Source organism: Mastigoproctus giganteus, chromosome 10 (genome assembly GCF_048544385.1).
Source record: "Mastigoproctus giganteus isolate SK-2022 chromosome 10, ASM4854438v1, whole genome shotgun sequence".
Taxonomy (NCBI): Eukaryota; Metazoa; Arthropoda; class Arachnida; order Uropygi; family Thelyphonidae; genus Mastigoproctus; species Mastigoproctus giganteus.
This window is the reverse complement of record NC_143584.1, coordinates 146,198,163-146,214,862: the sequence shown is the minus strand read 5'-3', so window position 1 is coordinate 146,214,862 and position 16,700 is coordinate 146,198,163. Positions and strand designations below refer to the sequence as shown.

At 35.3% G+C, this 16,700-nt stretch overlaps 1 protein-coding gene across 4 annotated transcripts in view; it reads left to right on the top strand.

Moving 5' to 3' along the window:
- The window catches only part of LOC150079340 (cyclic AMP-dependent transcription factor ATF-1-like), a 190,484-nt gene that overhangs the window by 67,991 nt on the left and 105,793 nt on the right, over positions 1–16,700 (top strand). For 2 of the 4 annotated variants that reach the window (XM_090382636.1, XM_090382633.1), the window contains exon 2: positions 7,467–7,571. The exons of the other annotated variants lie outside the window; for them this stretch is intronic. The gene's annotated coding sequence lies outside the window, so the exon portion shown is untranslated. The remainder of the gene's footprint in view (positions 1–7,466; positions 7,572–16,700) is intronic. 4 annotated transcript variants of the gene reach the window in all.

Here is a 16,700-nt window from a genome sequence, read left to right as displayed (position 1 = left end):
ACTAAACATGTGTTTCACCACTCAAGCCTCCGATGAGCAAAGTGATGGTATTGCAAATGGTGCTGCAATAATTTTCCCAATCTGTATTTTTAACCTTTACTTATGCTGCACAAAGAGCATTTGAATACACTTTCATACTAAAGTGTCAAATGCTTAGTTTAGTGGCTTGTAGGCAAATTATACTTGTATTTTGAAAGGTTTTGACTAGTTTTTGCTTTCCTTTTGACGTCCCTGTGGAAGCGTGGATTGACATTACAATGTTCACACACCTGCTTAAGCTCTCTTTGGAAGAAATATATGCAGTCATCCTTATGGTATAGTACTTGATGGAATTCATTATTTTTTTTTCCCTAGTATACTGTTATATAAATAATAATAATAATAAAAAAAAAAAAAAAACACTATGATAAACTGAAGCACACACTCTCACTTTGTGAATATCTGGAATATCCTTTGCAGTTTTTTTAGCACATCATCAATTCAGGCCATAGCGCACACTATTCTGTAGACATGTATGTTCAAAGGGTGATTTGCATACTGTGCAGACTGAAAAAGTTGAAACTTGTGGAAAACAGTCTTACTGTAGTTAACTAGTCTCAGCCTAAAGACTAGTTAACTACAGTCCTCCTTGAAAAGACCTTTAACCCCAAGCTAGCAGAGAGTTGAAAGCTTTTTGAACCCTGTTCTAGTTGAAACTCTCAATACCTTTCAATAAAAGTATTTACTTTGATTTTTACAATGAAAATTTCAGAAATCTTGCTTAGTTATCATGCAAAAAAGTAAAAACAGGACCAAGTTAAGCCTAGTCTTGATAATTATAAACACATGCTGAAAAACATAAAATTAGTGCTTATCCCTTGCATGCAGTTATCAAAGTATGCACTCTTTACACTTTATGGCAGCATAAAGTGTGAAGACTCACTTTGTGCCATATAAGTCTGGCTGGTGTTCATTATCAAAGCACATGGGTTTTTTGATTAACATTTCACTTGCTGTCAATCAAAGATAATAATGGAGATAATATTCAAATAAGAGAGGCATCAAAAATGAACAATTTTTGAATTATTTCTTGCTGATTTTTAAGGTGTAACTTTTTAATCCATTAATCTTCTGTCACTTGCACCCTCAATTTAACAAAAATATTTGTGTGGCATCTGTGAAACATTCCTTTTTGTTTTAATTATAAAAAAATAATTTTTAGCCATTTTTACTGAATTGAAAATGATAGTGTAATAATTATGATTTGCTAAACTCTATTAAAAAAATGTTGAACAAAAATAAATGAGAGAAACCAATAATAATAATAATAAAAATTGTTTTCATGTATTTCGTAAAATTTACAGGGTCATTTTTCCCTCAAACTGAAATGCAGATGTTTCTGTGCCATCAGACCTGTACCAGGGCAGTTGACATTTTTTTTTTCCAGACAACACATTTTTTATCTTATTTTGTTTTAACTTTTATTTTTTTAACTTCAGTTGAAAGTCATTTATTTTCAAAATTTGAAATACAAAACAAAGATAAACATAATAATAAAAGAATATCTTTAGCCTTATAATTTATTCAGTGTCATAATTGTAGTAATTATTGCAAATAAAATGGCACTGTTCCAAATGAATGAATGGATTTATTTCATTTGATTAAGCATTGGTCAGATTGCCATGATTGAGGCAGCCTGACTTGTATTCATCGTGCAAATCCAGTACTTCATTCTGATTCAGTCAGCATTCATAGCCAGTTCTTTATAGTTCTTTCAGATTCAGTCAGCGTTCAAAGCCAGTTCTTTATACTTCTCTCAGATTCAGTCAGCGTTCAAAGCCAGTTCTTTCAGATTGGCACCTCCGTAGCCAGGTGGGAAGGAGCAGCAGTGTGTAGCACACGCTTCTTGATTAGACCGGGGTTCGAGCCTGTCACCACCAAATATGGAGGATGCAGAAAGGTCAGGGAATGACCACTGCATATCCCGGAGCAATATGGCCTTAGTTGCTAATGCTCCTAAAAACCAAATAACAACAACAACTTCTTTCAGATTCAGTCATCCTGCAAAGCCAGTTCTTCATACTTCATTCAAATTTGACTACTTCAGTTGAAATTTGGTTGTTTACATTATGTATTTTGCCTAATTTATTTGGAATGTGCTGAGTCATAAGTTCTCTCTCTCTCTCTCTCTCTCTCTCTCTCTCTCTCTCTCTCTCTCTCTCTCTCTCTCTCTCTCCAAGAGTGCATCTCCTCTGCACTCAATGGGATATGAGTGTGTTTAACTTTATAGCCATAACATTCAAAAATAGCAATCAGTGGGTATATTCTAGTCAATAAGTTTTTGAAGGGAAAAATAGTAAGAAATAGTTTAAAGTAACACTTTAAACTATTTCTGTCTGTTTTATTATCAAAAAAAAAAAAAAAAAAAAGAGAGAGAGAGAGAGAGAGAGAGGGAGAAGAAGAAGAAGAGAAAAGCTTCCTGATTATTGAACTGTGAACTTGAACGAAAAGCTCTCTAGACAAACCTTGCTGGTACCTCAAGGTTGCTATGTGGAAATGGAAATTGACCAGAAAAAAGATAGATGCTTTTACTCACCCACTTAGTGTCTGTTAAATGCCAAATGAATAAATTATTTATCATAATTTATAGAATATTAAAATAAAAGCAGAAAATACTGTGTAACAAGTTATAGAAATATTCATGGGAAAAGGTACCCAGGAGGATTTGATTTCACTTGTAAATAAAAAAAAAAAAAAAAAAAAAATTTAGAAAGTAGCATCTGTTTGATATGAAATTATTAGAAATGAAAAGTTAAGCAAGTGTACGAGGAACAGAAAATCAAAGCCAGGTTTGAAATCCTCCAGTCTCCAATGAGATCCAAACCCATATCTCCAAGCATATGGAAAAATCATTGTGCTGTCTTGGAGAATGACCAATTTCTGACACATTTGAGTAACTTCTCCCACATTGGGTTGATTGTGAGTGATGGTTTCTGCCGAGTTATGCCATTGGTAGTAATGGTATCCAACTGTGTCACGAAAATTGCCTTTCACCTAGATTGTGTGATGCCGTAGATCAGTGGTTTTCGACCTTTTTTTAATAACGGCACCCCTGAGTGATTTATTTTATTTTGCGGCACCCCCCCCACTCAATTTCCTGCTTGTTGAACCGATTCTCTCTCTCTCTCTCTCTCTCTCTCTCTCTCTCTCTCTCTCTCTCTCTCTCTCTCTCTCTCTGTATAAATAATATTAAAAAAATGCGTTATATGATAGTTATTACAATAATATAACTATAAACAAAATTACAATTTATAATACAAATTATATATATATAATTTTATTCTTTATATAGAAGTGCTAAATAAACATCAATTATAGATCACCACAAAATTAAAAAAATAGCGTTACGCCTTTTTATAATGAAACATAAAAATTAAAAAAAAAAAAAAGTTTAAGCAACTTAAACCCAAATTACGTGGCATCTCTGGAGTGTTGTTGCGGCACCCTAAGGTGCCATGGCACTCCAGTTGAAAACCTCTGCAAAATTTTTATTCTGCTCCTGGTGCTAAAATATCTAAATAATGTCTCTGTTCCTTTTAGATGCCTTCCCAGTCTGCCAACAAATGTGGTAGTCTAGGTTTGATTATTGCCTAAATTATAGCTATTACAATAGAACTTCACAAATCTGGAACTTTTGAATATTTCAGAGGATAAATAAGCTGGCCGGACTTAAAAAAAAAAATGCAATGCAGGTGCCAAATTTTTGCATTATGATCCATTAATAATTCCCAAGCACTAATATCTTTCTGTTTTACGTATTTCTTGAACTGTGTCATTGTAACTATGTATTTACAATGTATAAAATGATTCATTTTATACATTGAAAATTCATTCCTGGAGAATCATAATCAAGTGATACTCTGGTTGAAGAAGATTTGGTTTTATCAACAGACTATATTGTTAGGGAAATGGGCAACATTTTTCATAATAAAGATATGTAGACCATAACCAAGGTGCATTTGATAGGAGTAACAATTGATGATGTTACCAACAAACTATCAGATTTTAAGGGTAGTAGAGAGAGAGCATTATTATTCATGTGTAGACCAATGATATTAAATAAACACTACCTGACCATTTGTTGGATAAATATAGGACCATGCTGAAAAAATGCTGCTATTTGGGTCAGAATGTGTATGAGTCTGTAGTTCTGTCCAGACATGATAGGAGGCATTATATGCTGTGAAAGCCTTGTGGATTAACTCAAGACTTCAGGGTTTGTGGGAAATTTTTATCAGCGTGGCCTGCACTTGTAGGTAGAAGGAATCTATTTTGTAGAGACGGTATTCATTTGAACAAAAGTGGTGCAAGGATTTTTGCCAGTATCATTGAGGATACTTTAAGGGTTCAAGGAAACTGCTAGTTGTGGGGGAAGAAGGGTAGATAGACCTCATTTATCTCATGATATTGGTCAAACTAATGCTTGCACACATCTCTAGAATTTTTGTTTGTTGCTGCAACAGCCAACATCGCCAAGATGTTCTGAGGGTGGCAATGTTTTAAATGAGCAGGAAAATAAGGCTAGGGAAACTAGCCTAAATAACTTCAAAGAGCATGTCAGGGTAGTAAACTCTAGAAGAATACTTAGTCTTAACTGTATCTATAGTAATATCAAAGTGTTGTCAATAAAATGGGTGAATTCGAACTCCTGATTAGAACAACTAACACTGACATAATAGGGCTAACAGAATTGTGGGCCTTCTGGAAATTGGGGATGACAAGTTTTGTTACGGTATATATAATTACGAGGGCTATTCAATAAAGAATGATCATAATTTTTTTTTCACAACATACCTTTATTAATCATCCATATTTTGATTATCCTTTTCAAAGTAGTTCCCATTTGTTGAAGTGCATTTACTCCAATATTTCTGCCATTCTTCAAAAACATGGTGGAAGCCATTCTTTGATATCCATTTGAGAATTGCCTCTGATGTCTTTACAACTTCTAACGATTGGAAACATTTTCCTCGCAGCTCCTTGTTTAACTTTGGAAATGAAATAAAAAAATTGCAGGGTGCAAGGTCGGTGCTGTAGGGCAGATGAGAACAGCATTTGACATTAATGCTGGCTAAATACCCAATGACAGTATGAGCAGTGTGAGGTCTTGCATTTTTGTGATACAGCTTCCACCCACCTGAATGCAGTTGTGGTCGTTTGTGAAGAATGAGATCCCACAAAGTTTGCAATACAGTTCTGTGGTAAGGTCCCATAACAGTTATATGGCATGGCATGGCATGTCATGTTGGTAACCATTCCTTGAATGTCAGAAAAAGAGATGACCATAATCTTATCTTTCCTGGAGTAGCCAAAACCTTCGCTTTTTTCGGCGTTGGCAACAATGTAGACTTTGAAAACAAAGCTTTGTTGCTTACCCTCTGGGGTAAGCAACAAAGCTTTAATGCTGGGTAAAAATGATGATGCCATGTCTCATCCACTGTTATCACCTTGTGCAGAACCTCACCATCTTCAGTAACCATCATTTGCAGCTCCTGACAAACCTCCATGCGAACCTGCTGTTGTTCAGGTGTGAGCAGTCTTGGAATCTATCGTATGCAAACACGTGTCATAAGCAAATGGTCATTGAGAATGCTGTGCATATTTCCTACTGATATTTTCAACATCTCTGCCAGTTGTACTGTATACGACAATCTTTTCTCACAATTACAGAAGCAGTGGGTATGGTGTCTGTTGTGTCAGCAGTGGTTGGAGCTCCTGGATAGCAGATTTTTGTGATTGATTCATGTCCATCTTTAAACATTCTAAACCACCTGCAAGCTGTGCTATATGGAAGTGTTGATTCATCATAAGCCTCTTTTAATATTTAATATGCTTAAGCTGATGTTTTGAGATGGAAACAGCATGCTGTTCCTTTTTTAATGAAAATCCCAAACATGAGAGATATTAGAACCTGTAGTATTTAGTACCGTGCATGGGTTGGAGGTTGAGAAGACGAAAGAAGTTATTTGTTAACATTAGACTTGAACTTATTTAGACTGTGTAGACTTTAACTTCCTTGCATGTCACTTCCATTGTTATGTAAGTGAACCTGAACAGGCATAAACTTAACTGACCATCAAGGTCACACCATGCACATGAGTTAGCTGTGCAGTTGCTATGTGATGCAGCTTGGTTTGGTCTTAAATGCTGCAGCTTAGCTAGAAATAGCAAGCAGTACAGTTGTTCATGAGAAATTATGATCATTCTTTATTGAACAGCCCTCATATTTAGGGAAGATAGATAGGGTGGTGTGGTTACTTTCTCATATAGGCAACTAGATAGTTACCTGCTTGAGGAGGAAAGCACATAATTTGTATTTTCTTATCTACTTTTTCTTTTTTTGGCTGGTGCAGCAAAAGCCTGTGGCTTCCTTGCGTCATAGGGCTAATACTAAGATTGTGGTAATTAATAGTACAGTAGTATGTATTATGGTGATTTGATTGCTGAAATAAACCTCACAGTAAAAAATATTGGTCAGTATTGTTCAACACCTACAACAGAGGCAGCATTTAAACCCACAACCTTTATTTCTTAGGAAAGTACATTACTCACTGGACCAGTCTGGCAGTATGAATTAACATTTTGGCTTAATGTTGGTGACTATCATTCTGTGAAGATTATAGGGATTAGAGCTACTGTATTATCTAATAAAAATAATGAATTACCCCCGAATACTTGGTCAACATGTATAACCTTCAGAAAAACATAATTTTCAGAAATAACCAATGATACCAGATTTATTAAGTCCTAGTGTATTCAACTTCTAAAGAAAATTATTTTTTAAACTACGGATTATTTTGTGTTTGTTCAGTGAAATTATCTATTTTGCCCAAATATGCAAATATTTCAACTGTTTTCATTGGCTGCAGTTTATTTTTAATGACTATTGATAAGTTTTAATGGGAAGGGAGTTATGCACTGATCATAGGATTCATTGTAGTGCTTCATGAAGTTTATTGAGTCAACTGCAGAAATGGTCACACTTCTGCACATTAAATAATAATGCCACATATTGTGCTGTATGTTTTCATACTACTCATGTAAAGAAGACTGGCAATATTAATGCTCCCTGAATAAACTAAAGAGAGCATTAATATTGCCAGTGTCTTCTTTACATGAGTAGTATGAAATTAACTTGGATGTTCATAATTTATGTTAAGAAACCTTTCATAACAAATAATAGTTTGTAATAAAAAAAAAGCACAAATTGCTTTAATAAAAAAATCTGAAATTAATTATTGATGACAGTTTTGTAATTTATTTCTAAACATAGAACTGATGGTTAATCCATCAATTAGAAATTATTAAAACAAAAAAAAAAAAAAAAAAACCCTACGGAATTTGGATTAAAAGTAATAACAAACCACTGTCAGATTTTTGGTTGTTTAATAAAGTGATTGTTACAAAAAATCTCTCTATTTATATAGAAATAAGAAAATTCAACAAGTAAGATTGCAAAACCTGCACACCTGAACCAGTGTCTGTTAACAATGAAGCAGCATAGAATTAACAGGAGCTCTCATGGACTACCAGTTAAGTGTTGCTTGTGATTTTTAGTGAGATGTGTAAAGCATTATGCTGCAAATTCTTTTTCACCATTGTAACCAACTGTATATGTAGAATAATTATGTATTTTGCAAAAACTCATCTATTAATCAGCATAATATAAAAACTTTAACACGTTTGCTGCTTCTGAAGCATATAAGCATCAAATAGTACCGCAAATGATGTTCCTTACACATATAAGTTCAAAAACACCCAAGTGCTGTGCCACAATGCATATAGGTGTTCATTCTTAAGTGGTCAGTATATTAGTGGTGTAAAAGTTAAAGGCATATGAAATTAACTTCTTGATTCTGTCAGCACACTGAATGAACTCTGGGTTATTAGCAGCAACACTTCATTTTGTTTATATCATGGTAGACATTTTTATTTGATTTTTGCTTATGTTGAGTTTTTGTGTTTATGTACACAAAATAAACTTTGAATGAAATTTTGAGGTTTGTTCTAATTTACAGATTAGCCTAAAAGTAAATGTTCACTTTTAGCTATGAATTCCAGACTTTTACTTTTCAACCATTATTTTCATATGTTAAGAAATAACAACATTCCGAAAATTACGGCACATTGAATGCAATTCTCTCTCTCTCTCTCTCGCAAATATAAATGGAAGCAAACGTGTTAATGGCCTACCAATTTAAAATACTTTTTATCATTTTCATATCTGGAAATTTTGTTGTAATTTAATATGTAATGTACAGGGAGTATAAGAAGTCTGGACCTATATGAAATATACACTGCATTTTCTTAAAGTTAAAATGCACTGCTAATGTTTTACAAATTTCAGTCAGGAATTGAATACCCTGAGGTTTGTCACTGACATTCTTTCAATTATGGCAATCTAGGGCTTGCTACCTGGAAGGCTAAAATGCTTATTGGAACTGATATTTAGGTTCCACTTAACTCACAAATAAAGATATCACCAACCAAATTTGGCTAAGGTAAAGAAAGCCAACACGAGAACAACGAGAAACGTCGGGTAACTTACGCGGAAAATTAGTTTCCTGACATTGGACTCTAGCCCTGCTCGCTCGGTAAACAGATGGTAGGTGTTATCTGTCTGAAGCCGAAATCGAGAAGGATATATTGATTGACAGCTTTAATAGGCATGGCAAATGATGAAATGATTGGTGGTGGGCACAACAGACGACGAGCTACTGTGTAGTCAATTGTTTGCATTATAATGTTTATTTATGAGTAAAGAATGATGCATAATAGTTATGTGATGAATGGTAAACAGGTAATAGTAGCAATGAATCTTTTAAAGATGGAAGAAATTTGTAAGGAAAATAAAACTTTGGTTGATTTTTCGATGAAAACTAAATTAATAAAAATTTCATTCTGTTAATTTTTATGTTCTTCAGTATGTTTTTTTTCTCATTATTAGAAGCAGATTTTTGGAGTTCATGAGTGTTTTTACTATATTGTTGATTTAGGTTTGGTTACGAAAAAAGGAAAAGGTTTCTTTATTTTTCGTAACCTAACCTTAAACGTTAGGTTAGGAAATAACAGGAAAAGAAAGATTCTCCTTATATATATATATATATATATATATATAGTGAATAGCTACTGTGGTGTTGATTGACATTATGATACATGTGTATCTGCATGAGTGTCTTTAAAAGTACAGTAATAAAAAATTAATATTTTATTAATAAACAATTTATGCGCTAGTCCCATGATTCTAAAGAAAAAAGGTAGGTTATCCCCTCCATTTCGGGAGGGGTTCAAGCTCCCATGGGATTCAAGTGGAGGTAACCTGACCTTTTTTCAACATTAGGGCATATTATTGAACAAAAAAATAAAAATACAGTCATAAAAAAATTTATTTTTTTATGAATTTATTTCTAAATATGACTGTGATTCTAAAGAAAAAAAGGTTATGTTACCCCCTCCACTTTGGGAGGGGTTCAATCTCCCATGGGATTCAAGTGGAGGTAAGCTGACCTTTTTTCATCATTATGGAAAGTGTTCATTAGGGCATGTGCGATTAGGGCAAGTTACTATTAGTGCTTCTGAGTGCTACTAAAGTGATACTAAACCAATGTTATCATGTGTTGTGTTTGTGCACCAATCAGCATATCGTTTGCCACGCCAACCTGTAAATCAATATATCGTTCTCGACTTTGCTCCAGACCGATAACACCTTTCATCTGTTTACCAAGCAAGCAGCGCTAGAGTGCTGTATCGGGAAATTAATATAATTTATTATATTAGTTTCCGTGTAAGTTATCCAACGCTTCTCGTCTTTCTCGTGTTGGCTTTCTTTACCTTCTCCCCAAATTTCAGTAACAACTGAAATCGAATCCTCTGCTGACACCTTCATGATGGTGGAACTATTAGTAACCCTTTCTATATTCCATGCAGGGTCAGGAACATGGCGCCTTCTACACAGGAAGTGAACATTTGGGTGTGAATCAATGTTAGCAGGGAGTTGAGTTGTGGTGTCCATATCATACAGAGAAATGCTGTCCCAGAGGGATACTAGGCAATATTAGGTGACCAATGATTTTCATCTGGTGCAGTACCACTACTTTGCTTATTGGAGGCTTGTAACAGTGAAACCCACGTTTAGTCTCCAGACAAAAGCTCTGGCAATCCCTGTCACATACATTATACAGTACAGTACAGTACTTATGATATCATTTGAGGTTATGATGGGTATCATATTAATGTACAATATTCATCCTTATATTTCAAGGGTACAACTCAACAACAGTTTTCGCAGATTGGATGCTGGGATAGTCTGCTGGACTCAACCGATTGGTAACTAGGAGGAATTCAGATGCTGTCTCTAACATGCCAGTTAGTGAATGGTGGAAGTCCAAGTATGCAGGAAACATAGTATGCAGGAAACAAGTATGCAGTGTATGCTGGAAACACTATCAAGAACACATTTTCTAGGACCTGACTATATTCTTGCTGTGTATGCCATGTACAAAAATTGCATTAATAAATACAAACATGTTCCCACCCACTCTACTTTATTTACTGAATAGCAAAACTAATGAAACAAAGTTATCTGCATAGAGATCTAAACTTTCAAAAACTTCCTCATTCATTTCACAAATATACATGATCTCAATTTCACTTTAGTGATAACTAATGGTTTGCAATTATTGGTTGCCTCAACCCCTATTTTTAATCTTCTGTTTTAAATCTTATGATGTCAATGTTAGTCATATCGATGAATTATTCTTGTAAGGATAAAATCCTTTATTAGCATTAGCAGTGGCATATGATGCAAGAAAGCAAGCTTATATAGCATCAGCCAAAAAAAAAAAAAAAAAAAAAAAAACCCTTTCCACTTCACCCATCCATTCACTCCAAATGCTTGTCTAGTTCTGCCTTGAACTTATTTAAGTTGTCAACCTCCACTACAACAGATGGAAGTTTGTTCCAAATATCAACCAACCGCTGGCTAAAGGCAAATTTCCGTACATCTATTCTACCATTGTCTTTCCCCAATTTGAATTTATGTCCACTCGGGTGAGTAATCTGAGTAAGAGGAAGTATCCCATCAGTATTGAGCTTACTCAAACCATTTAAGGCCTTATACACCTCAATTAGATCACCTCACAGGTGTCTAGTTTCCAGACACTGCAGTTTGCAGAATTTTAGCCTCTCTTGGTAAGAGCACCCCTTTGTTCCTCTCACCAATCTTGTTGCCCTTCTTTGTACTCATTCCAGCAACTCTACATCCTTCCTAAAATGAGGCCTCCAGACCTGTATGCAGCACTCAAGGTGTGGCTTGACCATTGCCTTATACAAGAGGACAATCACCTCCTTATCTCTGCTAGAAAAATTCCTATATATCATTGACAAGACACCACAAGCTACTCTGGTACTCTGTCTGCACTGCTCAGAAAACTTCATATCTGAGAAGTGCAGACTTCATTCTTCACAATTACCCTGAGGTCCTTTTCATTCTCCACTGCCCTGAGTGTAGTACCATGCAGTTGGTACATTACTCTGCATTTACTGCTACCCATATGCAGTACTTTCCATTGGTCAATGTTAAACTTCACTTGCCTTCTCTCAGCCCATCTGCTCATCTTTTCTAGATTCCTGTGCAGTAGAATACTGTCATTAACAATCCTTCCAACCTTTGTATCATCTGAAAACTTGTACATTAACCCTGATATATCTTCATCAATATCATTGATAAATACAGAAAACAACAAGGGCCCAACACCAGCCCTGTGGGTCTTCACTAATAACATTAGTCCAAGAAGAGCAGTGTCCATTGATTACCACTCTGTGTCTTCTCCCACTCAACCATCCCCTTTATCCATAACCGCATCTTGCCCTTAATGCCATACTGCTCCAATTTGTACCGTAGTCTTCCATGTGCAACAGTATCAAAAGCTTTCCTAAAACTCAAGTATATGATATCAAAATGATTTTTTACATCCAGTTCTATTGTGACCACATCATCCAATCAAATTTGTCAGAAAAGGCTTCCCCTTAACAAACCTATGCTGTGTCTGAACTATAACTGAAGTCTTGTCTAGATGATTCTGCAGTGCTTCTGTTACCAGTGACTCCATTATTTTCCCTGGAACAGAAGTTAAACTAACAGGTCTGTAATTACTTTTGTCACCCTTTGATCCCCTTTGTGAACTGGGGTCACATTTTCAAATCTCCAATCCATGAGGACGTCCCTGAGGACAGGAAAGCTTTCATAATTATGGCTAAGTGTTTGATTACTTCCTTTGCTGCCACCTTTAATATAACTGGATAGATCCTATCTATCCAGTTATATTAAAGGAAATAAACATAAGAATTGTTGAAGATAAACATAAGAAAGGCATCCCAGGTGCCTTTCTTATGTTTATCTTCAACAATTTCTCCTTCACTTTGCTCTCAGTTATTACAAAATCATTTAGCTCCCTACAAGAGTTTGATAAGGTTCTGGCCTCCACTTCCCTACAGACATTCCTCATGTGTGAATTTTGTGAGACTTTCCTCATGTTGATGGAAAATACTCATTCAGTTTGTCAGCTACCTGAGCATGATCATGAACAATTGAACTGTTGATATCAAGTGGACCAATCTGATTCATCCCCTTCCTTCTAGAGTTCACATAAGTAAAGAAGTCCTTGCTGTTTTTCTTTGCATCCTTTGCCAAAGATATTTGTCATAATCTGCCTTCACTAGCCAAACTCCTTTTGTGACTTGATTACAGACTAGTTATATCTACCATGCTGTAGATATAAGCAAGTCTGTAATGTCTGGATGATTGTTTTCTATTGCTGTAGAAAACAATCATCCAATAAATTCACAAAAGCTTTGCTGTGTGTGAGTGACCAACCCACAAGTTCCAGTCAATATCTGGGAAGTTAAAATTCCCCATTATAAGACAGTCTGATTTACTGGCCCACTCTCTTTCTCTGTACAGTTGTTCATTGTACTCATCAGAGTCATTAGACCTATAAGACTCTCCTATTCTCAATTTTGCTTTCCCAGTGCTTATGTCACTCCAAACTGACTCAACATTGCACTGTCCACCTATGTCAACTGGATGCATTTCCTTAGATTTTATGTTTCTTAACTAACAGCATAACCCCTCCACCCTTCCTATCCTTTCTGTACACATTGTACTGCCCAAATTTAAATTCTGCATTCCTTATATCTGTTTGGCACCACGTCTCTGATATTCCAACAATATCTGCCTTTGTTGTTTTGTCCATCACCTCAAATTCATCAAATTTATTTGCTAAACTCCTAGCATTGGTGTACATGCAAGTATACATGCACCTGTTCTTCTCTTAGTTATTCTAACACAGCCCATCTATTTACTTATTCCATGATGACTCCCAGCAGTCCTGGAAATCCTCAGCACCTTGCTTTCCAGGTTGCTGCTCATTCCAATAGAAGCAGTGCATGAATCACTTTCACCTCTACCTGTGGCTACTGTTAATCTATTATCTGTGAATCTTCCCAAGCTAGCAGTTTTCCAACCCACCTAACACTGCCTTGATAGCATCAGTAAATATTCTTGAACCCTTTCCATTTAAGTGTATTCCTTCCCTGTAGAAGCAGTCTCTCCTGTTAACAAGCACAGACCACGCTGAGAAAAATTCTGTACTCCACCTTAAAATCTCATCATCTGTCTGAACTGTGGTTTTCCAATAAATGTTGTAAGACTGTTCTAGATGAAAATGTAGCATGTTGCAATTGGATTGCCTTTAAATATCACGGTTCAGCTTCTTTCTATAAACTAAAGCATTTATTAATCAATCCAAACTAGATCTCTCTCTGTTATTTATTCCATTCCAATTATTATGAGTCATAACTTTCCCAACCCCAGAGGCCTATGTGAAAAATTTTTTGTTATGCCATGGATGTCTGCTGATATAGCTTTCTCAGGCAGTAACTTGCTTGCAAGCACCTGCAGAGCCGTATAAAATAATGTTTGAATGGCAGGTTGCATAGGTTATCTCAATATAAATATTTGTATTTAGATTGAGATAATGTTACGTGCACCAAAACTGCATTTTACAGTTTTGGTGTTTGTAGCATGTTGGAATTAAAAAAAAAAAAAAAAAAGTTTTTACAATACTGGTTATAGTGTTCTGTTATGTAGTTATGTCTGGCCTCTTGACAACCAGAAAACAGTATCACTTGGAATGATAATTTCTGTTGTCAGCAATACATGAAGCCGAGCTATCCACAACTTTAGATTCTTCTGGGCAGCCTGTAATCCCATAGGGAGAGAGGGACTGTTCTTTGAAAGGAAAGAGGATAGGGGAAAGGTTTTTTAAAGTTAAAATAAAAGAAAGATAGGAAATGATAGACTTATTTGATGAATTTCAAGTACTGGTCAAGGCATCAAATGTCGACATTGTTGGGATATAGAGAGATATATCTCTCTGTATATCCCAATATATCTCTTTTATAGAGAGCCCCTATAAAAGAAAAACAAAGGAGCATGTGCCAAGCACGTGCAGTAGATGATTTTATGTGAAACATTCTTGGGGGAACCTGTAATGGATTTATGATAACTAAAGTAAGAGACGTATATTTGCGATTGCAACTTATCTAAATATCTCTGGAAAACACCGTCGATTGAGGTACCTGATACTTATGACCTTCGTATTTATTTTCTTAGATTTTTGTCACTTCATTCTTGCTTGATGCTCTCGAGAATGACTTCATTCTCGCACTTGACTTCAGCTATTTTTTCATCTCACATTTTCGTTACATTCCATTGTTAGGTGCCACTACAGCGGCACCTAACAATGGAATGTAATGAAAATGCGAGATGAAAAAGGAAATTGTTGCTGTCATATGACAAATAATTGTATTGTTGCTGTCATATGACAATAATTGTACTGTTGCAGTCATACTTATCCAACAGCACATCATGCTATTCAACAAATGGCTACAGTCAAGTGGGTAATTAGGCTATTGGTTTGGATTTTGCTAACCTCTTGTAAGCCAAGGATGTTTTCACATAAAATAAAACATCTTTCACTTTTTTTTTGTATTTTTCTAATGCAGTTCAACGAAATTCAAATGAATGCCATTTGAATTTTGTAAATTGTTTCACTAGGACTCAACATATCATACTGGTTATGAAAAATGTGTCACATGCTCTAATCACACTACTAGTGAGTGCTTGGCACAGACAAGTGTTCGGAGCATGAGAAGTACCTCTGGCGGAAGCCACAGGTGATATAATCACTTCCATGATGCATTTTTTGTGACCAATCAGATTTACTCCATTGAAATTTTTGTAGCTGCCCCAAGGATGCTTCACATCAAAAAACAGGTTTTTATTGGAAAGGAGCACAGGGGAGACAGTTGAGAAGAGAAGGAACAGATGAAGAAAAGAAGGTGGATTAGAAAGGAAGGTGGAAGGTGGTAGATGACTTCCACCTGGGAAACAACAAAAGTTAAAGGGGACATAGGGACACCCATGTGGAAGGAGCCATTCTACATGGGGGGCTAAGTACAGATAGGATGAGAGGGAGGAATTATGATCTTAGTTAAAAAGCACATAAAATCTAAGGTCCAGTCGACATGGGAGCCAGTTGAGTCTGTTTGGTGTGACATTAGCACTGGGAAAGCAAAAATGAGAGTAGGAGTGTGTTATAGGCCTAATGGCTCTGATGAGTACAACAAACACTCATACAACCGAAGGCTTTGGTGTTTAGTTGGGCAGTTGAGAATTTGATGGGGGGGTCCCATTTTAATTCCTTCGAGGGCATCCACCCAGTTCTTCAAGCTTTCATAAACATCCATCAGAATGCTGAATTAAAATCTTCAAGAATTCAATTTCCTCATACTCCTTGTGCCAAACATTCTTATAGATATATGGTGGAAACAGTCAACTGTGGTTTCTTAAGCAATTAGATAAATGTTTTATATTATCAAAATATAAATATATTGCTCTGTGATGCCAAATAATTATCTTGTAATAAAAGATCAAGTGACATAATATTTTTATGCATTTTAATAGTAATATTAAACAGAATTCATAGAATGGCAGTGGTTTATGGAAGCATTAAGTATTTTTATGGCCAAACAGTTCAGTCAGTATGTCAAAATGTTTTTTTTTTTAAATTTTACAATACAGTAACCCAATTAATAGCAACCCTATTTAGTGGTAGTTGTCAGAGTTAATATGTAAAATTAAAAATTTTTTGGTTGTACTGTACTAAACTGTTTGGCCAATCAAAATAATTTGTGCTTACAAATGTTTGGCCATTGCCATTCTGTGGCTTCTTGAAAAGATAGGATGATTTGTATATTTGTAACTTATTAAAATAATATAAATTATATCATAATGTCTCTTTATCTTTTATTACAGTATGTTTTATTATTACAGGTATATTTATATACATTCTCCTCTGGGCTTTAGCTGCTTAGTGGTGGTTGAAGCATGTTATATAGTCCCTAAATTAAATTACCACTTAAATGACCACTTCAGTTAATAGAAATGTATTCCACATATTAAAGTTCCCTTTGTCCCACTTTTTACCGTGGATGTATATATAAAGGCTATAAAAGAGGTATATATACTGTAGAGGTATATATAAATATTCATTTAGAATTAATGTGAAGTATGAATAACTAATAGGTGGTAGATGACT